Raw genomic sequence first — 25,080 nt, 5'->3', positions numbered from 1 at the left:
AAGAGGGTAGTCATCTGTGCGCCAACAGTCGGGGCCAGCGCCTCAGGTAGATTACCAACAAGAGAGTCATTTAGCTCTTTGAGAAGATCCCTTTGGAGCCTCGTAAAATGACATAAGTAGTTCAGCGACCGTAAGGTAAAGGCCGCTGAGGACAGGGTACGCTTCCCGTACCTATCCATACTCCTAGAATCCTTATTAGGAGGATGAATAGACGTCGAAGCCTCTGCCACGTCCTGCTGTGTGGCAGAAGCCACCACCAAAGCATCTACAGGCACACCCTTTGTGAGAAACTCCTTCTGGGGGGGGGCTGACAAAAATTTATTGGGCCTCGCAGGCACTGGTTCCACAGAATCAGGGTGTTCCCACACCCTTCGAGAAACCAAATCAAGGAGTTCATCAAGGGCGGAGACACCCAGGAGGCGGAAGGCTGGGCCCCAAAGGCCTTGAGGAAGACTGACTCCTCAGCTGAAGGGGTTTTGGCTTGCCAGTCACCTCTCTGTCTCAGAATCTCCAAGATATCTGAGAAGGAGATATCATCCGAAGATGATTTGGGGGACCCTTCTGCGTCATCGAGGTCAGTATCCGATGTAATAGACTCATCTTGGGAGTCTACGTGTTTCCTCTTACACAATTTCTTCCGTGGGGGTTCGTCCGAAGCAGTTTCGGACGGACCACCGAAGAAGGAACCCGATGGGGGTATCCTCAGGCCCTGGGGCCCCGCTGCCGGGGGGCTGCAACACAACAGAGGCACCAGTCTCCAAGTCTAGGGACGGTGAGGTAGAATCTTGTTGAACCGGCAAAGGCATGGCCAGCGCGCTCCTCATGGCCTCAAAGGCCGGACCTCCAGAATCCGAGGAGGTCACTGGTCTAGAGGCCACGATGGCACTGGGAATTCCAGCAGCCGATGCTCCGAGAGGAAGACTAGGCACCGAAGCACCCAATCCCAAGGTATTCCCCTCGGGCCCGGCTGAAGAGGTCGCAGTACCAAACCCTGAACCGGGGGACAGGGTAGGAAGCATAGTCGAAGTCGAGAGGCCTGTAAGGGGTCTCTGCTCCGACCGTATGGTTCCACATTGCTCCACCACCACCGGCTCCAACGGCTCCGAAGAGGTTGGAGGAGGAATCACATGTGTTGGAGGGGGGATCGGCTCCGAAGCAAACTGTGCTGGAGCCGAGACCATTTTAGTAAACACTGGAGATTGGAATAGCCTCTGTAAAACCCTATCCAGGTCCGAATCTGACAGTCTCGAGGATTTAGAGGAGGTAGACACTCGAGAAGACTTTCCTCTCGGCTCCGATGGAGAAGGGGACCGGCTCCGAAACGGCTCCGATGCTATCGGCGCCGACTCCACCACAGCATGAACCACCATCGGCACCGAAGGAGGTTTCTTCGGAGCCGAGGGGGAAGAGTCTGAGCTGCACACTTCCACCGGCTCCGAAGCCATTGGAACCGATGGAGTTGATTCACCTCTCGATACTCCAACTTGCGGCTCCGAAGACAATGGAGCCGAAGTAGGAGGTATCGAGGCAGACCCTTCGACCCTCGGCCCCGAAGTCAGTGGAGCCGAGGAAGAAGAGGTCAATTTAGTCTTTTTAGAAGTCGGCTCCGACGGACTTGTCCGTGCCGACGATCTTTTCTTTTTGGAAGTAACAGGAGGATTTAAGGCTTCCTCAAAAGAAGGTTTGATAAGCCCTTTCAATATCAACTTGTTCTTGCGTTCTTGAAGAACTCTAGCAGAGAAAGCATGACATACGCTACAAGTCTCTTGCAGATGTTTCGGCCCCAAACAATAAACGCAGACTGAGTGGCTGTCTATGATAGACATTTTATAACTGCACCGAGTGCATTTTTTAAAACCTGACTTTTGTACCTTAGACATAGTACAGGCCCTTCAACAAGTAAGATTTTACCACAATAAGTAAGCACTATAACAGAATTGCGCCAACTGAAGAGCGCGAGACACAATGGCGCGAGTACTTAGGGAAAAGTTTACCTCACAAACAAACAGACAAAACAAGTCCAACGGCCCAAAGCCCTCTAATTTAAACGGGCTTGGCCCGAAAAAACAATTAACCACAAAAAAGGTAATTAAGGCTAATAGTACAAAAGGGAAGGGCAAAGGCCCTCTAACTTAAACGGGCCTTGCCCGACTGAAAAAAATAAAGTACCAGAAGACACTCAAGCACTCAAAAGTCACAAATAGTAAAGAATAATAAGAAACAGCCGTTAAAACAGCTGTTTGGTTAATATATATGACAAAAAACCCCAAGGTCTAAGACCAATAAAGGTAAAAAAGAACCACTTAGCTCCAGCCAAGTCGAGACCACGTCCAGCTTGTAAAGCGGCAAACGAGATCTGGGGAAGCAGGTGTAGTGCATCCTGGGATAGGGAGTAGCCCAGCCAATGAGAGACTTCGTGCTAGTGTATTAGTTGCCGAGTCGGAGCCGATGGATCGGCTCCGAACCCATCTGTCATGAATGTAGGCGAGATAGGATCCCATTACATCCATAGTAAGGAGTCTACATGTATAATATTCTGTAGAATATACAGATAAGAAAGAAGTCAGAGAACTTCCTTGCCAAATGAAAGAAAACCTCTAAGCCCTCCAGAAGCTTTGGGATGGGAGAAGGTGGGAAGGATGTAAGAATGAAGGCAAGATGGACAACAAACATGGAACATTATGGTGAGTACATAACTTTATGTTATGTTGTCCTATCTCGCCTTCATTCTTACTGGTTTGGACAGCATCCCTAGCACCACGTTCTCTGGGTGGCTCATGGGAGTACATTCTTCAGGACAGTGGAACCAAAGGAGGCCCTGTCCCTCGAGGCCAAATCTACTTTGTAATGAGTGTACGTAGCAGCGGCACAGATGCTGCCCAATGATAGTCTAGCTAGATAAGCAGATGAATTTGTTATGGCCCTTGTGGAGTGTCCCTTGATTTTAAAGGGTAGATCTCTGTTATTAGTAGTGTAGATAAAGGTGATACAGCCTGAAAGCCATTTTGAGAGTGTGACCTTAGAAACAGGCATGCCTTTTTTTGCTTCTGAAAAGGAGATAAATAGCTGATCCAATTTCCTAAAAACTTTGGTTTTGTGTAAATAAAAATGTAGTTGTCTATGGACATCTAATTGGTGGAGCTTGTATTCTGCCTTGTTGCCATGATTAGGGAAAAACACTGGGAGCTCAATAGATTGATTGAAATTAGTTTGAGAGCATATTTTACGTAAAAAGGATGGATTAGTCTGAGGAGATACTCTATCTTTATGGGAGATCATATAAGGTGGTTTGACGGATAAGGCTTGTAGCTCTGAGACTCTCCTTGCAGAAGTAACGGCAAGCAATAAAATTGTTTTCTATGACAGAAATTTGAGATCACATGTTGATGCTGGCTCAAAGGGAGGCAGAGTCAGGTGTGATAAGACAAAATTAAAATCCCATGGTGATAGAGGTTCTTTAATGGGAGGTCTTAATAAACAAGTGCCGTTTAAAAACGCTTTGCACAGTCTGTGTGACATCAAGTTAGGAGTCAAATCAACTATATGAAAACTACAAATTGCGGCTTATTGGACTTTTATAGCAGCTGCACCGAAACCTTGATGAAACAGCTCTGCCAGGAAGTCAAGAATAGAACTGATTGGGGCAGAGAAAGGATCAATGTCTTTTGTTGAAGCCCAGTATGAAAACCTTTTCCATTTACTGAGGTATAACTTCCTGATTGAGGCCTTGTGTGAGGATATTAGAATATGTTTCACTGCCGGCGTGAAATTCTGAAGCCTGACTAAATTTGGAACTGGAGTAGCCATGCTGTCAACTTGAGGGTTTGAAGGGAAGGGTGGGGTGTTCCGGACGTATGAGTCAGAAGGACTGGAACTGGATCCATAACCCACGGTTCCTCCTGAAGATGAGGCCAGAGAAAGGGGAACCAAATCTTACAAGGCCAGTATGGGGCAATGAGAATTAGTTTGCTTCCCAACGACTTGGCTTTCTGAATGACACTGGGTATTAGAGGAAATGGGGAAATGCATAAAGTAGTCCTGAGGGCCAATCACGAACAACTGCGTTCCTTGGTGACTCTCTCGGAGGGGGGATCAGGGCAAAGTAGCTGCTGCATTTGGTATTCATGGGAGTGGCAAAGAGGTCCCAGCAAGGCTAGCCCCATTTTCGGAATATCCTTTCCGCTACGTCTTGCTTTAGGGACCACTCGTGAGGTATTAATATCGCCCTGCTGAGCCTGTCCGCTATCACATTGGATTTCCCCGGGATATGCGTTGAAACCAGAAAATGTCTAAAAAAAGTTGATCATTGTCATACCCTGAGCAGCTCTCGACAAAGCGGGCAGGACCTGGTTCATCCTTGATTGTTAATGTACCAGACCACCGACATGTTGTCTGTCTGAAGTGCAGTTGTCCTTAGCGGAAGAGAGTCCTGAAGTGCTTGCAATGCCAAGAGCACTGCTCTCATTTCTAGGACACTGATGTGCAAATGGGCCTTGTGTTCTTGCCAGGTGCCTTGGACCGTCCTCCCCAGATAATGCCCCCCACCCTATCTGGGAAGCATATGTGATCACTGTTGCCACAGGCTGTTGTGGGATTAAAAGGTCGACCTAAAGTCACGTGACTGGAGAGAAAGGCCACCATCATAGATCCTTCTTGCATGACTCAGTAATCCTGATCTGGTGAGACATGGGAAGTTCTTGAAAGAATTCTCATGTGCATATGAGCTAGGGGGACCAGGTTATCACTGCGGCTATGGTTCCTAGGACTTTTAGAACTGTTTTCGCCTTTATTTTAATCTTTGGCAGAACACTGAAAATCTGTTGTTTGAGCAGAGAGACTCTTTCCGCAAGTAGATTTGCCATCATAGAGACTCTGTCCAGATCTGCTCCTGTAAAGGTAATATGCTGAGATGGCAACAAGGCAGATTTTCCTGAATTTATCGTTATCCCCAATTGGGAGCAAAGTTGTAACGTGGCATCTCTTCCTGCTGTAGTAAATGCCTGGTGGTGGCAGTCAGGAGCCAGTCGTCTAGGTATGGAAACACTTGGAATCCTAGTCGTCTCAAGTGAGCCGTGACTACTGCCATGCATTTGGTGAACACTCTGGGGGCTGTACTGAGGCCAAAGGGCAGACCTTGAAATTGGTAATGACTGGCTCCCAGCCGGAAAAGCAAATGACTCCTTGATGGCCTGTCCATTTTGATGTGGTAGTACACATCCTGGAGGTCTATCGAGCACATCCAATTGTCTTTCCCTAAGAAGGGAAGAACTGACTGCAATGTCACCATCTGGAACTTGGTCTTCTTTACGGATTCGTTTAGTTTGCGGAAATCCAAGATGGGTAGCCAGCCCCCTGTTCTTTTTGGCACTAAAAAGAATCTTGAGTAACTTCCGGACACTATCTGGTCTGCGGGGACTCTTTGGATGACTCTTTTGTCCAGCAACTTTTGAATCTCTATAGCTGCTTGTTCCCTTTGACTGGGTGGAATGTCTCGGATATTTTTAACATTTGGGACGGGAAGGCAAAATGGCATGGAGTAACCTCTGCATATTATGCTTTGTACCCACTTGTCTCTTGTGGTCCCTCGCCAGGCTTCTGGGTACAAAGACAACCCCTGACTGGCTCCACAGGAGGGCAGGCAGGCCTCCTTTCAGGAGCGCTAGAAGGGTCGGCCGCAAAAGGAATCACAATCACCCTGATTTTGCATACCTCCTCTACCGCATGGACGGCACCTGCCAATATTAATTCCTCCTCTGTCCCTGGGGGAGGATTCAACTCGTGAGTCTTGAAAAACTCCCTGGGATTTTCCTGAACCACATTTTCCCCCCTTCTGACATTTGGGGAAAGGTCTAGAAGGTACGGAAAAACGTACTCCAACGACAGAGAGACTTCCTGCTCGCATCTGGAGAGTGTCTCTTTTACTTTGGGTCCAAAAACTGAGGAATCATCGAAAGGGGCATTGACAAAGGTAGACTTAAAAGGTTCTGCAAAGCGACACAAGCGCATCCAGGAGTCTCTCCTTAGGGAAACTGCTGAACCCGCTGCCCTACTCACTCCATCCACTGCATAACAGATCAGCCTCATGGAGGAGTTCACTATGGAGTTTAAGGTGGATAGCTGAGAGGATACCTTATTTGAGACCCCTGCAGCTGATGTACCTTGAGGAGGATCTCCTAACTCTTTCAGGAGATCTATTTGAAGTCTCATAAAGTGCATCAGGTAATTCAGTGCTCTAAGGGCAAAAGTCACTGATGAAAAAACACGCTTCCCATATCTGTCCATCATTCAAGTCTTCTTGTTTGGTGAATGAACAGATGCGGACATTTCGGAAAGTTCCTTCTTTGTGGCTGCTACCACCACCATAGCATCTACAGGGATGCCTTTTTTGAGACATTCCTTGACTTGGAGCTGTAATAAACTTATTTGGCCTCTGAGGGACTGGGTCCATTGGGTCTGGTGACTCCCATGCCTTTCGAATAACTAGTTCCATGAGCTCGTCCAAAGGAGGACACACCTTGGTGGTGAAGGTTTAGATCCAAAGGTCTTCAGGTACACTGACTCCTCATCAGAAGGGTTGAAGGGTTTCCAGCCACCTGTTTAAGGATTTCTAGGATATCCCCAAAGGAGATGTCCTCAGAGGGCGACCGTGGGGACCCTTCTGACTCCTCAAGGTCAGTGTCTGAAGTGAATGATTCATCTGGGGAGTCCAGGTGCTTCCTCTTGCAGAGTCTCTCCCAGGGAGCCTCCTCAGAAGGCTATTCTGGAGAGGTCTCAGAAGAGTGAAGTCCGCCCAATGGGGCACACTGAGGCCCAGAATCTCTGCTGTCCTGTGGCTGGGGCAGTGCAGAGACAGAAGCCGGTGCTTAAGGGGGAAGAATGTCAGAACCTTAGTGTAGAGCTGTAGGGGAAGACAGCACACTCCTCATCAGCTAAAAAGTTCCTATCTTTGATCTGAGGACACCTCCAGTTCCAAAGAAGCAGAGGAGACCCCTGAAGCCAAGACAGCCGGCTCCAAAGCTGACATAGGAGCCAAGATCATCCCCACCAAGGTCCTGACAGGCAAGCTCGGAACCGAAAAGTCTTGGGTCCAAGCATCCCCTCTGGACATGACCGGAAAGCTACTGCTCCCAGACATCTCGGACAGCATCACGGATGACAGAGCAGACAACAGGCTCGAAATGCCCATGGTGGGTCTCAGCACCAAAGTATCTATTACAACTGGTTCCGGGCATTCTGGCTCCGATGTTCCAGATTGGCTCAGAGGAGGAATCGAGATGGATGAAAAGGTCTTTGCTGGCTGTGAAACTGACTGAGTTGGAGCTGACAGCAGTTTTGCCAGCGCCGGCATCTCCAGCAGTCTACGCACCACCCTGTCCATATCGTCATCCAATAGGCTTCTGGAGGACCTAGAGGAAAGAGTTAGTGAGCGAGATCTCTGTAAAATGGGGAATCGCAGGGTAGGGGAGACCGGTAACAATTCAGGCGACTGGCTCCGACTCTGAGTCTCTCTCAGCTCCGAACTCTGTGGCACCGAGGATGTTGATTTGTCTGATCCAGTAGGATTTGGCTCCAATGGAGTTGTCTTTGTTATGTCCTCTTGCAGTTCCATGTGGCCAGAAGAAGGTGAAGAAGATCTCTTGGAAAGTTTGTCAGTTTTGGCAGATGGGGACTTGGACTTACCGGAGGTGCTCTGACCTTCTAAAGTTTCAGAAAAAGGAGTCTTTAGTTACAATCAGTTTGTTTTTCCTCTCTAGTAAAACCCTACAGCTAAAGGAATGGCAGAAAGTACATAACTCTTGCAGGTGGATAGCTCCAAGACAGTATATGCATATACTATTGTCCATCAGTTATGGACATTTTCTGGGAGCATTTCTGCACACCACACACTAAAATCAAAAGATTCCAAAAAAGAAAAACACAACACACCTTAACAATTTGCAGAGGAAGGAAGGGGAAGGGAAGTAGCTTTGCCCTCTAACTTAAATGGGCACTTGGCCATCTAACTTAAATGGACACAAGCTAAGCCAATTACCAGCTTAGAAGAAGGAAAGGAACACAGTGAGTTGGACACACTTCTAACTTAAACAGTGCACCCACGGAAAAGTTTAACAAACCCTAAAACACGGGTTAGGAAGTTCAGACGGGATAGGAGGAGAAAGGCCTGATGAGATGAGAGACGGCCAACCACAAACACAATAACGACTAAATATGTGTACACAACACACACACCGACAGAGAAATAACTCACTAAAGAAGCTATATAACTAACTAACTATATAAGCAAAAACTTGGAATAAAGACAATTTTTTTGAAAAAAAAGTTTAGCACTTAGGCACGACCAAGATGAAGAGCCTCCAATCTGTTTAGAGGCAAACGAGATATGGGGAACTACACCAGTGCATGATGGGATAGAGATTCAGCCATGAGCCAAGTAGAAGTCTTTGAGCTTTAGTATATGTCCAAGTCAGACCAAATGATCAGTTCTGAACCCAACCCAGAAAGAATAAAAGCGAGACAACATAACATCTTTTGTTTCGCGACTCACAAGGGAGCCGGTTTTCTTCTGGGAGGTCTGGTTCCAATTCAAACCCAAGAGACGCGAGAGGGGTTTTTATTCCTCATCCTACTTTGGTAGGGATTCAGCAAGTAAATAAAGATTCTGTACATCTCCCTTCAAACACAGGTACTGTTTCTTCCCATGTTGACTGCAACAAGAGGGAGTTTGTGAGTGGGGATAGTAGTTAGAAACTTAACTTTAATGCTATTGATAAATGGGCTAATAACTTTATAGGAACGACATTTTTCATAGAGAGACTTTGCAAAACGAATATGTGCACCGCAATGAACAATTTGTTTAGATGAAATCCTTAAAGGAAGGGATTAGAGACTTGGAAAATATTTTATTTAAAATAAAAAAAATGTAAATTTGAATATTATGTATCTGGAGGAATATTTAAAAAGGCGAATTGTGCCACAAGGATTGCATATATGTAAATACCCTAATGTTTTTTCTTACAATGTGGAAATGATAAAAGATTTTAATAATGTCTTTGATACTTTCCATTTTGAAATTATGAAACTTATGATCGAGTATAGTAAAAGGAAAGCTGAGGTACTACTGGGGGAGGCTAAAACCCTGAATAAAGTTATTAAAACTGACTTGATTTTTGATTATTAAAAAGACATTTATGAGCATGTCTTTGTTAGAATAGATAGGAGATGTGAAGAAGTTATCAGTAGGAAACAGAAAAAGATTTTTAGAGATGTCGAACAATATAAGGAGAACAAAGCTTATTTATTCAAATGGAGAATCATTAACAGACGAGTTAACAATTTGGAAAAAGTAAGTCCACTGCTTTCGAATGAGGTTGATAATACACAGGTGGGGGGAAAGAGAGATGGAAACCCCATGTGTAATATAGAACCTTTAGGGTTGAACAACCCCGACCCCCTAAACCCAAAAGTTGGATTGGACATCATAGAATTACCTGAAGGGAGTGTAGATAGAAATCTGAGTGACAATAATAATGACTTGGATTTTTCCACTTCCAAATGGAAGGGGAAAGGCCAAGTCAAGACAAAGAGGAAAACGAAGACATAGTTTTAGAAAACGATGGGATAACACAGACCTATAAAGGTTTTCATATTTTTAACTTAAGTAAAATTGATGTTAAGACTGAACATTTCTTACTCTTTGAGAAAAGATTTAAGTTTGTACCCACAGGTCAATTTGACATCTGTGACACATTAATTGAATTAAAATTGTTTATTAAGAAATTGAACTTGACAATGTTATCTGATCAACAAAATAACCATTTGGAAGTTCGTTTCAGGAAATTAAATACCTTTAACCCCCTTTGCATCCAGCTCTACAAGTATTTGAGGCTTTCTGTATGTCAGATCTGTATTCCTTTTCCTTTAAGTTGGTAATAAACACTACAAAAAGAAATAGTATAGACAGTATAACTTAACTAAAGAGGGAAGGGATGTTTTAAATTAGTTGGTACACAATACAGAGTTGCGAATTATGAAACCCGATAAAGGTGGGGGTATGGTTTTGGTGGACGCCATTGATTACTCCTATAAAATGCTACAGATTCTACAAGACACTCAGAACTATGTCCCAGTCTCTATAAATGAGATTAATATTGCATATAGAAAAATTGATCTCTTTTTAGAAGATCTTATTTTACAGAACAGGATCACCCTTAAAACGTGTGAATTTTTTGAAAATCGAAAAACCTAGGATACCATCCATTTTTGGCATTCCAAAGATTCATAAAAGTATTACCAACCCCCCATATCGACCTACTGTAGCAGGTGAAGACTCAAAGACACACCCAATAGCTGTCTTTTTAGACCGCTCTTTAAAATACACCACTGAAAAGTTTTCACATTTAGTGAAAGATTCTTGGGATGTTTAAAGAGCCTCACCCATGAGTTGTGTACTGGGAAAATCTGGTATTTAACTATAGATGTTATTGACCTATTCTCATGGATACCGACTGAGAAAGGGTTGGACTGTTTTCTGGACGCCCTAAACAGTATGGAATTTTTGAAAGGAAAATATTTGAATCTTTTTGTTGACCTTATGAGGGTGGTTTTAGAGAACAACTTTGTATATTTTGAAGGAGAGTCTTTTAAGCAGATTAAAAGAGTTGCTATGGCGGCAGCATGTGCCGTCTATATACAAATTTTGTTCTTTTAAGGAGGTTTTTGGACGACATTTCTGTCGTATGGGAAGGACCAGAAAACTCCATTGTAACATTTGTTGAATACCTGAACGCTACCACTATTTTTTTAAAGTTTACCCACAACTATAATAGTACAGAAATTGATTATTTGGATGTAAGAGTTGACACAGAGGGAAATTTAAAATCTAGGATTTTTAGGAAACCTACATTTAGTAACTCTTACTTGCCATATTCAAGTGCCCATCCGTTCATACAGAGAAAGAGTATAGTGAAAGGTCAAATGGTTAGGGCGGTGAGGATGACCTCTCAGATTGACGACTTTTTGGAAGAAGTGAATTATTTATCTACCTTATTTACAAAAAGAGGATACCCGGAAAGTTTAGTGGTTTACGTTGCTCAAGAGGTTATTACAGGTTGGGGGACAACATTTGTGCCATTATTAGGAAATAAATTAAAGGTAATTGCCACTAGGGAGAAGGACTTAAATCAGGATTTTAAGAGACCTTTAGTGTTAGAATATAATTACGCTTCTTACCTGGTGAAGGGTGTGGTTACAAACAACTGGAAGATGTTAAGGTTCAACCCAGATATAGTTGAAAAATTAGGAAAGAGCCCCAAGTTTGTTTTTAAAACAAGAAAAAATCTTAAAAAATCTTAAGCAAACATCTGAAAGGAGTTGTAGGGGAAGGGAAACTAGAAGAAATACTGGTACTAAAAAATTTGGTAGATGTGCTTATTACAAGTACATTTATAAAAAAGAGAATATTATTTTAGGTAACAGCATTCAAAGTAAGATTTGTTTCAAAAAGGGTAATTGTAATAGTAGGGGGATAGTTTATTTAGTCGTGTAGGGAATGTCCATGTTTCTATGTCAGTAAGACAGAGAGATCCTTAGGTAAGCATATTTATGATCAGATGTACAGTATTAGGAAAAAAATCCTAATGACGCCTTGTTTAAACATTCTTTAACACAACCTACAAATACAGTGTTCTTATTTGGCATTCTAGAACAGGTGAATATTGACCCCAGGGAGGGTGATTGGGAAAAGTGGCTTTGTTGCAGGGAGAGAAGCTGTCAGCTCAGATTAAATGCTTCTACTAGTCCAGGGTTAAATGATCAAGTCTCCATTAAACCCTTTTTAAAAAGTAGAGTGTCTAAGTTATGAAAATTACATAAGTAAATATAACATATAACATTTATATTAAATTGTCTGTAGAGTGAAAAATGAAGTGGATGAACTTCTTTTTCTATATATATATATATATATATATATATATATATATATATATATATATATATATATATATATTATCATTTACATTTACACATTAACATTTATTATGTTAAAACTGGGTGTCAGAACATGATTTACTCATTTAAATGACTTTTAAGTGTTATTTAAATGAAATGTCTCTTTGGTGGGTATATGTCTTTTTAAATCCTTTTGGCACCTGTTTTATGAGGGAGGGTATTTAAATCGACTTGTGAATGTTTTAATTGTTTTACTTTGAAGATGTCCTGCAGTATAGCAGGACGAAAGCACTTGTTTACTTGGGGTTCAGGTGCCTAGACAGCAAGATATTTCCCTGTGGTACATTTGACTGGGGACACTTGGCTGAAGTGACAGTCAGCTACAGAGAAATATGTCTGTTTGCAAATTCACTGTGGGCAAAGAGAAGCACATACTGCCATGCTGACTGCTTTGATAACCAAATGCATGGAGGCAGAAGAAGGAATGAGTATTGTTCTCAGTGTACAGTACATCCTTATGTAATTACAACATGCAGAAGTGTGCTATAGCATGGAGGAAATCCTGCAGGCTACTGCAGTCACAGTTATGCTCCAGTATGTGTTTTAGGTAATGTTTCCTAGATAATATAAAGGGGGTAGTGGTCCACACACACTGATTATAAAGGCACTGCCCATTGTGCACTGCATTTGTACTGCCACTGACATGCCCTCTGGCCAGCCTGCTGCTGATGCCTGCCATATTGCCTGCTGTCTCATGTTCCCTTGGGGACCATGGACATTGTTTCCCCCCTGTGCATTTGGTTCTTGAAGTTGTGGGCATGGCAATACATTCTTCTATTTGCCCACAGGGAATTTGCAAATAGCCATATTTTTCTGCAGCTGACTGTCACTTCAGCCACGTATCCCCAGTCAAATGTACCACAGGGAAATGTCTCGCTGCCTAGGTGCCTGAATCCGTTTACCCGTCATTAAAATCTTTTTTCCTTTTGCTTGGCTCTTTGTGACTGTGTGCCCTAGCCACATTTCTTTGCTTATTGGTGCTGCTAACTGCAGTTATTCTCTGGTTTATAGAATGGTTACTCATAAAATAGTTTGTTACAAACAGTCAATAACAGTTTGACATATTTCTAGATTAGAACCTTTGAAAGTATGCAAAAATCAGTCTATACATCTGAGCATTATCTCAGCATGCCACAAAGGAACCCCTAATTCACACAGTTAAGATCACACAATTGAAGGGATAGTGAACTTACTGAAGCAGAAGTGGTGACAAGAGACAGAGAAAGAAATGGACAGAAATACCAACAGTTTTGTTTATGGGAAATTTAGGGCCATCTCTGTCATCTTTTAGTTATTTCCTCATTATTACACTGTTATGCTCTGCACAATACAGTAATTACTGCAGGGAGCAAGAAGGGATAGGAGAATAGAAACAAGATTAAAACATAAGCTGGATAAAAAGAAGTTATATACTCACCATAACGTTCCATCTGAGTAGTTATACTTCATTTTTCTGCAACCTGTGGGTATTCGGATCCATATCGGATCTGAGCCAGCAACTTTTCAAGCATCTGCTCCGAGCTCCAAGCTCCTACCCCTTCCCCATAAGCCATTACCATCTCTTACCTTCCCTCAGATCGAGTTTGCCACTACTCAACCAATCATCAACTCAATTTTAAAACAGGTTCGGGGGAAGGAGGGTGGGACGGTTGCAGAAAAATGAAGTATAACTACTCAGATGGAACGTTATGATGAGTAAATAACTTCTTTATCTGAAGTAGTTAACTTCATTTTATCTGCAACCTGTGGGACAGAGTCCCCAGCTACTAAAACTCCTGGGAGGCCCTCATGGAAGGATATTCCTGAGCACCGCAGAGCCGAAGGATGCTCTCCCTCTGGAGATCAAATCCAACGTATAATGAGAAATGAAGGTATGCGACCTTGCCCAACTTGCTGCCGCACAAATGTCATCCAGTGAAACCGTAGACCAAAAAGCAGCAGAAGTCGCCATAGATTTGGTAAAATGAGCTTTAACAGGACCAGGAGGGGACAGACCTTTGTCTTTATAAATTTGCAAGATACATTGTGTAGTCCATCTAGCTAAGGAAACTTGGAGATGGCTTGGCCTAGAAAGGGCTTAAAGAAGGACACGAACAACTAGTCAGACTTACGAAAGGGCTTTGTTCTGTGTAAATAAAAATGAAGCTGTCTATGAACATCTAGCAAAGGCAGCTTATATTCACCCTTATTCTGAAAATTTGGAAAGAAAACAAGCAGATTACTTGTTTGATTAATGTTTGATTCAGAAGCTACTTTTGGTAAGAAGGAAGGGTTTGTGCAGAGCGAGACGCTGTCCTTATTGAAGATCAAGTAAGGGGGCACGGCAGATAAAACTTGAATCTTAGAAACCCTCCTAGCCGACGTAATGGCCACTAGGAAGGCTGTCTTCCAGGATAAGAACTTAAAATCTACTGATGCTGCAGGTTCAAAGGGAGGAGCAACTAAAGCCTGCAGAATCAAGGTAAGGTCCCAAGGAGGAACAGAGTCCTTAATTGGAGGGCGTAAATGAAAATAGAAGTTATGTTCTTACCATAACGTTCCATGTTAGTTGTCTTCTTCTCGCCTTCTTCTTGCTGGATGGGTTTGGAGCCGACCTCGGCTCCGACTCGGCCACTCTAAAAGCTCGAGAGTTGGTTCCACCGGCTCGAGGCTCCCCTTATATCCCACAATGCTAGGCGTGAGTTACCTCAGATCTCGTTTGTAAGCTAACCCCAGCTTATGATAGTATCAGAACAACTATAAACAAAGTCCACCTCTAAAAACGGGAGAAAAGGGGTGACCTATATCCTCATCCAGGAAATATGCACAACAGCATATGCCTAAGTAAAGAGGTGGTAGAAAGAGAGGTCACAATCACAACTCCTCTAGGTCTGTCCAGGCCAGGGGGAAGGAGGGTGGGACGCAAGAAGAAGGCGAGAAGACAACTAACATGGAACGTTATGGTAAGAACATAACTTCTATATGTTAAGTTGTCTATCTCGCCTTCATTCTTGCTGGATGGGACCGCGTCCCTAGCACCTTGTCCCGGGTGGCCTAACGGAACAGACTCCTGAGAACAGTGGAACCAAAGTTAGCTCTATGCCTAGAAGCTAAATCCAACTTATAATGAGAAATGAAAGTGTGAGGAGTAGCCCAAGTAGCCGCTGCACAAATGGTGTCAATAGGCAGTCTGTCTTGGAAGGCTAAAGAAGTAGCCAAAGCTCTGGTGGAATGGGCCTTAGGTTTAACAGGCAGCTTTTGGTGTCTACTTTCATAAACAAGGGAAATCAGAGATGTTAGCCATCTAGATAATGTTACCTTTGAAACTGAAAGTCCCTTTCTGCCTTCTGCATAGGAGACAAACAGCTGATCAGATTTTCTGAATTGTTTTGTTCTATCCAAATAGTACCTCAACTGACGATGAACATCTAGCCAGTGTAATTTTTGTTCAGACCTATTGGAATATTCTGGAAAAAAGACAGGTAGGTCAATGCTCTGATTTAGGTTTGACGTCGAGACTACCTTAGGCAAAAAGGACGGATTGGTTTGTAAGGATACTCTGTCCTTATGGAACAATAGATAAGGAGGTCGACAGCTGAGTGCATGAAGTTCTGAAACTCTTCTAGCTGAGGTAATAGCTACCAGAAAAAGAGTCTTCCATGATAGCAATTTTAAAGAACAGGAGGCTGCAGGTTCGAAAGGGGGAAGAATCAAAGAAGTAAGAACTAAATTTAGGTCCCAAGGAGAAGGAGGATTTCTTATAGGAGGTCTGAGAAGAAAAACTCCTTTCAAAAAGGCTTTGCAAAGCTTGTGGGATATTAAGGCAGACTCAGGAAAAACCCACATGAAAGTTAGAAATAGCTGCCAATTGAACTTTAAGAGTAGAAGGAGATGAACCTGCATGGAAGAGTTCAGCTAGAAAATCAAGGACTATTTGGATGGAAGCAGTGAAAGGATCTATGTCCCTTCCTTGAGCCCAAAATGTGAAGCGTTTCCACTTACTCAAATAAATCTTCCGAGTGGAAGATTTATGGGAAGCTATCAAAATATCTCGAACAGAGTGAGATAATTGAGGAAGCCTGGCTAAGGTTGGAACTGGAGGAACTAAGCAGTGAGGTTCAGAGAGGAGAGGGAGCGATGAAACTGACCCGACTGATGGATCAAAAGATCTGGAACTAGGTCCAGATGCCAAGGTCGCTCCAATAGAAATTGATGTAGAAAGGGGAACCACACCTGTCGAGGCCAGTAAGGAGCAATGAGGATCAACGAGGCCTTCTGAGCGATAGCTTTCTGTATCACTTGAGAGATTAGTGGGAAGGGAGGAAATGCATACAGAAGTCCCCGGGGCCAAACTTGGACTAGAGCGTCTCTGCTGGATTGGCCTGGTAATGGGAATAGTGTGAAATAATCTCTGCACTTGCTGTTTTGGGGAGTAGCAAAAAGGTCGCAGCAAGGCTGACCCCACTTGAGAAAAATTTCTCTCACCACAGAGTCTTTCAGAGACCACTCGTGAGGCATGAGGATAGCTCTGCTCAACTTGTCCGCGATTTGATTGGACTTCCCGGGGATGTGCGTTGCTATCAGAAATCGCTGAGAAGAAATCGCCCATTGCCACAGTCTGAGTGCTTCTCGACACAGGGGGTAGGACCTGGTTCCGCCTTGTTTGTTGATATACCACACTACAGACATGTTGTCTGTCTGGATTGCAATAGTTCCCAAGGGAAGAGAGTCTTGAAGGGCTTGCAACGCTAAAAGCACTGCTCTCATCTCCAGAACATTTATGTGCAAGTGGCATTCGTCTGGTTGCCATGTGCCCTGGACAGTCCTGCCCTGACAATGCCCCCCCCACCCGATCAGGGAGGCGTCCGTTGTCAGAGTAGCAACCGGAGGGGGAGGAACAAAGGGTCTTCCCAACAAGAGGTGAGGGGAAGACCTCCACCACAGAAGATGATTCCTGCATGCCTGCGTAATCATAATGGTGTGGGACATCGGAAGTTGCTGGTAAGACCATTGTGCAAAAGAGCATCCACTGAAGGATTCTCATGTGGAATCTGGCTAATGGAAGCAGAGGTATGGCAGCCGCCATAATTCCCAACACTTTCAGAACTAACCTGGCTTTGATTCTGTTGTTGTTGAAGAGGAGTGAGACCAGTTTGTGTATGTCTGATATTCTCTGATCTGTTAGCCTCGCAGACATGTTGACTGTGTCTAGATTTGCGCCTATGAAGGTAATAGTACGACAAGGCGACAAAACAGACTTTTCGCAATTTATTGAAATGCCTAACTTTTGACAAATGCGAAAGGTGTAATCCCTGACCATTAGAAGAGAATGCTTGGTGGGAGCTGTGAGGAGCCAGTCGTCCAAATATGGAAACACCTGGAATCCTTGTCTTCTCAGGTGAGAAGCTACCACTGCCATGCAGTGGGGGGGCAGTGGTGAGACCAAAGGGCAGGGCCCTGAATTGAAAATGACTGGTTCCCAGCCTGAAGCGGAGGAATCTTCTGGAGCGTCTGTTCATCTTTATGTGATAGTACGCATCCTGAAGGTCTATAGAGCACATCCAGTTTCCTTTTCCCAATAGGGGAAGGATGGACTGCAGCGTGACCATCCGAAATCTTGTCTTCTTGACTGACTTGTTCAAGATACTGAGATCCAAAATTGGTCTCCAGTCCCCTGTTTTCTTTGGAACTAAAAAGAACCTTGAGTAGATTCCGGATCCTTGCTGGTCTGCTGGAACTGGCTGAATTGCTCTTTTTGCAAGCAGCTTTGAAATTTCCAAGGCCGCTAGATCCCTTTGAGCGGGTGGAACATCTGGAAGGGATTTTTTTGATTGGTTTGGAGTGCGAAGGAAGGGAATGGAATAGCCTTCGGAAATGATGGACTGTACCCATTTGTCTTGAGTCAGGGATAGCCAGGCTTCTGGGTACAGTGACAATCTTCCCCCGACTGCCTCCGAAGGTGGGCAGTCGGGCAACACCTCAGGGATGCTGAAAGGGCTTATCAGAGAAGGCTTCCCGATTGCCCTGGTTCTGCGGACCCCCCCTGCCCCTAGGGCGACGTCTACCATTGTTATTCCCGCCTCTGCCTCTGGCGGGGAAACGACTCTGTGCGTCAGGTGAAGACCCTTGAGATTGTTTGCGGAACCACATTTTCCCACTTTTCTGACCTTTGGGGTAAGGCCTAGACGGAGTAGAAAAACGGACTCCGACGGCAGAAAGAGTCTTGCCATCAGTCTCGCACCTAGTCAAGGTTTCTTTCACTTGAGGACCAAAAAGAGATGATCCATCAAAGGGGGAATTAGTGAAAGACGTCTTGAAGGGGTCCGCAAAGTTGCATAGCCGCATCCAGGCATGCCTACGTAAGGCCACACCTGTCCCTGCGGCCCTGCTCGCTCCATCAGCCGCATAAGAGAGGAGGCGCATGGAGGAGTTGGCTATGGAGTTCAGGGTAGCCAGCTGAGAGTTCATCTTGTCTTGAAAACCCGCAGCCGTAAAATCCTTCAACATGTCACTCGCTTCTTTGATCAAGTCCCTTTGAAGACGAGTGAAATGGCATAGGTAGTTCAGCGAACGCATTGCAAATGTCGCTGACGAGAACATCCGCTTCCCGTACCTGTCCATGGACCTAGATTCCTTGTTAGGTGGATGGACAGGCACTGAAGGATCAGCTAGTTCCTTCTTAGTGGCAGCAGCAACCACCATAGCATCCACAGAAACTCCTTTTGTCAAGAACTGTTTGTCTGCTGGTGCTGTTATGAATTTAGAGGGTCTCCTGGGAGTGGGGTCCACTGAATCAGGAGCCGTCCATGCCTTTTTAGCTACCACCTGCATGAGGGGGTCAAAGGGGGGAGACACCCAGGAGGTGGAAGGGCGAGAGCCAAACGCCTCAAGGTACAGATTCATCCTCCGAAGGGTTGAGGGCTGGCCAATTTCCCCTCTGTTTGAGGATTTCTAGAATGTCTGCAAAAGAGACATCTTCAGAAGGGGAACGGGGGGAACCCTCGGAATCCTCTAAATCTGTGTCAGAGGTGACGGACTCAGGTGAGTCAATGTGTTTCCTCTTACACTTTCTCTTCCGAGGGGGCTCTTCTGCCAAATCAGGAGAGGTCTCGGAAGAGGATGAGATCCCCACAGGGGATTCCTGAGGAGCTGGCTCTCTGCGGTCCGGGATGAGGGAGTGAGTCGACTTGACCTGAGGCACCGAGGGGGCGGACGGAGCCGACTGTGGTGTAGAACCAGGTTCTAACACACTCCGCATGACCTCGAACGCACCCCTGTCAGGCAGAGCCAGAGGTCCCCGCTCCGAAAAGCTAAAAACCTCCCTCGGCACCGACAGTGATGGCTCCGAGGCCGATGTCGGAGCCGAACTCACCAGCGCCGAAGCCCCGAGAGGGAGAGCGGGGTCGGACAATGGTCCGATGCCACTCACCCCCTCGGAGCCGACGATGGAAGTCCAGTGCTGAGATTCTTCTAAGGAAGAAATCGGAGCCGACGATGGAGCCGAAGACAATTGTATCGGCTCCGACGCTACCACAGTCTCGGTTCCGACACGACCCGGCTCCGAGCTCAACGGAGTCGGAGGAGGAACATATTGTTGGACAGGGGCAGGCATCGACTGATGAGTCGGGCTCTGAAGCATCTGGGCCAGTGCCTCGGACTTAAGTAGTCGACTCACTACCCTCTGAAGGTCATGATCCGATAGCCTCGATGACCTAGAGGAGTGAGATCTATGGCTCCGTTCAGACAGCAAGGGAGATCCTGGAGCCGAATGAACGGAGCCAAGAGATGGTGACCTAGACCTCTTCCTAGATGTCGGCTCCGAAGGTCCGGTCGGAGCCAACACGGGAATTTCTAATACCTCGGCTCCAGCCGGAGCCGAGGGAACCACAGAAACTGTAGACTCATCGGCTCCAGCCGGAGCCGATGTAGACATAGGCTTAGTAGCCTTAGGTCTCGGCTCAGAAGCTGGAGCCGAAGACCTAGAAACCTTAGAGGGCTTCCCAGGAACAGAGAGGGAATCCTCAGGCTTAAGAAGACCCCTAAGGATCAATTTATTCTTTCTTTCCTGCAGGACCCTGGGACTGAAGCCATGGCATACAGCACAGGAGTCCTGCAGGTGCAAAGGCCCCAGGCAGTAGACACAAGAAGTGTGACCGTCTGTCAGAGACATTTTCTGACAGCACGCATCACACTTCTTGAAGCCTGAGACCTTTGTGTCTTTAGACATTTTTTTGAACAAAAAGTGTAATCACACACACACTCAAACACACTGATTACACCTTATCTATTTATGAAAACTCAAAATTAAAACAACTAACTAAGGGTTTTAATTAAGAAACTAACACACACACACCACTAGGGAATGGAAGAAAGGACCAGTAGGCCGGAGGGAGAACTTTTAAGTTCTTAAGGGAATAAAAGGGATTTCTGTGCAAAAGGGGCTAGGAATCCACTAAACTAAGGGAAAAGTAGTTAAACTTAAAAATAAAGGGGTTTAAGTATCCTAAATTACTGAAAAGTTTACTTACCAAGAAGCCGGTAGAAAACCAACACCTCGATCGCTTCAGCGGCAAACGAGATCTGAGGTAACTCACGCCTAGCATTGTGGGATATAAGGGGAGCCTCGAGCCGGTGGAACCAACTCTCGAGCTTTTAGAGTGGCCGAGTCGGAGCCGAGGTCGGCTCCGAACCCATCCAGCAAGAATGAAGGCGAGATAGACAACTTAACATGGTGCCTTTAAGAAAGGCCTTACATAGTTTAGAAGAGGATAGGGCATTCATATTTTCGCCAACATGGAAATTAGCGATAAGCCGCCAGTTGCACTTTCACCGTAGAGGAGCTAGCCCCTTGTTGAAAAATATTGGCTAGAAAATCCAACACTGCAGGAACAGGGGCTGTAAAGGGATCTAGGTTCCTCTGAGAAGCCCAAGTCTTCCTAGTGGAGGCCTTATGGGATGCCACCAGAATAGTTTTTACTGAAGATGAAAGATCAGGAGTCCTGGCAATCAAGGAAATTGGAGCAACCAAACCGTCAGCTTGATGCTGTCCAGGTTGGGCGGACAAGTGCCCGAGGAATGAGAGATGAGATCCGGGCAAGGATCCAGAATCAAAAGAGGAGCTAGAACATGAGACCAGAGGAAGGGGAACCACACCTGACAAGACCAGAACAGGGCAATGAGGATTACTTTGCACGCCAGTCGGGAAGCTTTCTGAAGAAACTTTGGAATGAGAGGTAATGGGGGGTAAGCATACAGTAACCCAGGAGGCCAAGCATGAACTAGAGCTTCCCTGGGGGTACCCCTGGCGAGGGGATCAGAGCGAAGAACTCACTGCACTTTGCATTGGAACTAGATGTGAAGAGATTGCAGCAAGGCTGACCCCATGCAAGAAAGATCTCCTCCGCTATCGACTGTTTCAGAGACCACTCGTATGGCATTAGAATAGCCCGACTCAATCTGTCTGCTAAAATGTTGGAGCGTCCCGGGATATGGGTTGCAATCAGAAATCGACTGGTGGAGATCGCCCACTCCCACACTTTCATGGCCGTGTGACACAGAGGGTAAGACCTGGTTCCCCCGTTTGTTGATGCACCAGACAACGACATGTTGTCTGACTGAAGTGCAATAGTCCCCGGAGGAAGAAAGGCTTGCAATGCTAAAAGCACTGCTCTCATCTCCAGAACACTGATATGCAATCTGGTCTCAGTCTGGGACCACGTGCCTTGGACCATCCTCCCCAAATAATGACCCACCACCACCTGAGCTGGAAGGCGTCCATGGTCACTGTGGCTTGGGCTGTGGGTGAAACAAATGGCCGTCTTGCTACGACACCCGGCGATTGGAGCCACCAGAGAAACGACGCCTTGCAGGCTTTGCTGATTTGAATTGGATATTCCATGGGGAGATCTAGCCAAGACCACTGTACGGCCAGAGTCCATTAAAGAACATGCATGTGAAGACGCGCACAGGTGAGGATCGAGATTGCTGCGGCCATAGAGCCTAGGGCTTGGAGAACGCCGCCCGCTTTTTGTAGCCTGGGGCCAAGGAACACTGATAATATGGGCCCGTAGGCTCTGGACCCTGTCTAGAGTTAGGAAGACTTTCAATTGGAGGGTGTCCAGCCATGCCCCGATAAAGTCCAAGATCTGCACCGGGTCCAAGACGGACTTGGAAACATTGATCGTAATCCCTAGCTGGATTTCAAGATGAAGGAAAGAGTCTCTGGCTATGCAAAAAAGATGCTTGGTGCAAGCAGTGAGGAGCCAATCGTCTAGGTAAGGAAATACCTGAATTCCCTGAACCCTCAGGTGAGCCGCTACAACTGCCATTACCTTGGTAAACACCCTGGGGGCTGTGGTGAGACTGAAGGGTAGGGCTCTGAACTGGAAATGGTTGGCTCCCAGCTAGAAGCGAAAGAATCTCCTAAAGTTTCTGTGAATCTTGATGTGGTAGTAAGCATCCTGGAGGTCTATCAAGCACATCCAGTTGCATTCTTAAAGATATGGTAGAATGAACTGTAGAGTGACCATCCAAAATTTCTGCTTGGCTACAGCCAGGTTCAAGGTTGACAGGTCCAAAATGGGCCTGAGGTCCCCCGTCTTTTTTGGCACTAAAAAGAACCTGGAGTAAATGCCTGATCCGGACTGATTTGGGGGGACCGGTTCGATGGCTCGTTTGCAAAGCAGCTTTGAAATCTATAGCACTGCCGCCTCCCTTTGAGTGGCTGGGACATATGGGAGGCACTTTGGTTAGATGGGAGGGGTAACGAATGTAATGGTGTAGCCTTTGGATATTATTTAAAGCACACAACAATCCGCAGTCATGGACTCCCAAGCCGTTGAGTGCAATGATTATCTTCCCTCGACTGTCTCCAGAGTAGAGCAGTCGGGGAACCCCTCAAGGCTGCTGTGTGGGCCTGTCTGAGAAGGTCTCCCTAGACCCAAAGTTCCTCGGCCACCCTCTGCCTCTGGGGTGGCATCTGTACTTTCCCCCTCTGCCTCTAGAGGACGAACTGTCCTAAGAGTCCCGGGAAAACTGTGATTTTCAGAACCACATCTTTTGCCCCCTCTGATTCCTAGAAAAGGATCTTTGAGGGCTAGAGAAGTGGACTCCGACGGCAGACAAAATTTTCCCATCCTTGCTCTGGACTAGAGTGTCATGTACTGTCTTCCCAAAAAGGGAAGAACCATCAAAGGGAGCATTTGTGAAAGACGCATAGAAGGGGTCCGCGAATTGACACAGTCTGAGCCAAGCGTGTTGCCTCATAGCTACGCCGGTCCCAGCCGCCCTCGCCGCTCCTTCCGTGGCATGGGAAAGGTGACGTATGGACGTGTTCGATACTGATTTGAAAGTCGACATTTTCGCAGAGAACAGTCGCTTGTCCTTCGGTGACAAAGACTCTGGGGGTGACTCAGCGAACTCCATGACTAGGTCTCGCAGCAGTCATATGACGTGTGCCAAATAATTCAGCGCTCGAATGAAAAACGTCACTGAAGAAAACACTTGCTTCCCAAACCGATCCACCACCCTGGACTCCTTGTCCGGAGGGTGGACCGAGGAACTCTCCTGTGCCAGTTCCCTCTTGGTGGCTGCTGCAACCACCATAGCATCCACCAGGGATCCTTTGTACCAGGCCTGTCTGTCTGAGGATGGAGAGAGAATCTTGTCCGGGCATTTTGGTATCGGCTCTATGGTGTCAGGCTCCTTCCATGCCCACGTGGTAATAAGATCCACCAAGGGATCTGCAGAAGCGGACACCCAGGATGTAGATGGGCCCATGCCAAAGGCCTCCAAGAACAGTGACTCATCCGTAGAAGGTTTTGGGGCTGACCGACCTCCCCACATGTGCTTATGGGGATCTTCTTCAGTGGGACTCTCTGAAGAGGGCTCATGAACCATGGAGGAATTCTTCCAGTGGAACCAACTGGGGGTCCTCTAACATGGCCTATCCCTGGGAAAAGCTGAAGGGAGTCGTGACTGAATCCAAGGAAGCCTGGGCAGAATCCAAGAAAATAGGATGAGGTCTCTATCCTTGGGAGAGAACCCTCTCCACCATGTCGGACACCGACGGAGAGCGTACCTCCTTAGCACCCAACAAAAAGGAAGCTCTCCCTGGGTCCACCGTGAAGATTGGGGCAGAGACAGGAGTAGCCGGGGTTCCGAAGGAATGGCTCGGATCCGACAAGGTCGGAGTCGAAGACACCTTCATCTCCTTGGATCCGACTCCCCGTCCTCGGCCCCGAGAATTGCTCAGATCCAAACTGGTGTGATCCGAGGAACTCAAGGTAATCACCGGCGTTGAGGTTGAAGGAATCATCAGCGCCAAACCCCCAGCTCCGAGGATCCTCGTATCCATAAAACCCCAAAATCGCAGGTCAGATCGGGGAAGGAGAAACTGGATGAAAGAAGGGCATAGAGGTCCCCCCTCCAGAGGGAGAGGGGCCTGGAAAGACTCCCATTTGGATTTGGGTACGAATAAATCTCACCATCCTGTCCATATCCAACTCCGACAGACTCTGAGTCAAGTGCGAGGAGGCGACCGATTCGGATCTGGCTGGTTATTGCGACAGCCTTGATGAAGGCCGCAGATCCAAGGGCTCAGTCGGCTCCAGGGAGAACCTCGGGGAGTGGAGCCGAGGAGATGTAGGCCTAGACACTTTGGAAGGCGGGCTAGGGAAGGGCTCCTGCTCTGGAGACCGCTTGCGGGGCCTACTCCCTCTCTTATCTCTGTCCTTATTCCACTTGTCCTTTCCTTTAGCCTCCCCTTCAACAGGTCTAGAGGGAGGTTGAGTTCCAGCCTGGGGGGGGGGGGAGTAACTGCTGGAGGAGCCAAGGCTGAGGCCGATGCATCCAAAGAGGAAACAGGTAGAAAGCCCTTTGTAACTAGTTTGGCCTTCCATTCCTTTAAGGCCCTGGGGTTAAATCCAGCGCACACGCTACACTGAACTGAGAGATGGGGAACACCCAGGCAAATAACATACAGAGTGTGGCCATCGGCCAGTGAAAGCTTATGGCCACACTCTGTGCATTTTTTAAAGGTAAGCTTTGGCTGATCAGCCATACTATTTTTTTTTAATAAAACCGATGAAAAGTGAA

This window comes from Protopterus annectens, chromosome 8.part0 (assembly GCF_019279795.1).
Source record: "Protopterus annectens isolate FY-2018-M chromosome 8.part0, PAN1.0, whole genome shotgun sequence".
Lineage (NCBI taxonomy): Eukaryota > Metazoa > Chordata > Ceratodontiformes > Protopteridae > Protopterus > Protopterus annectens.
This window is presented reverse-complemented; position numbering follows the sequence as displayed.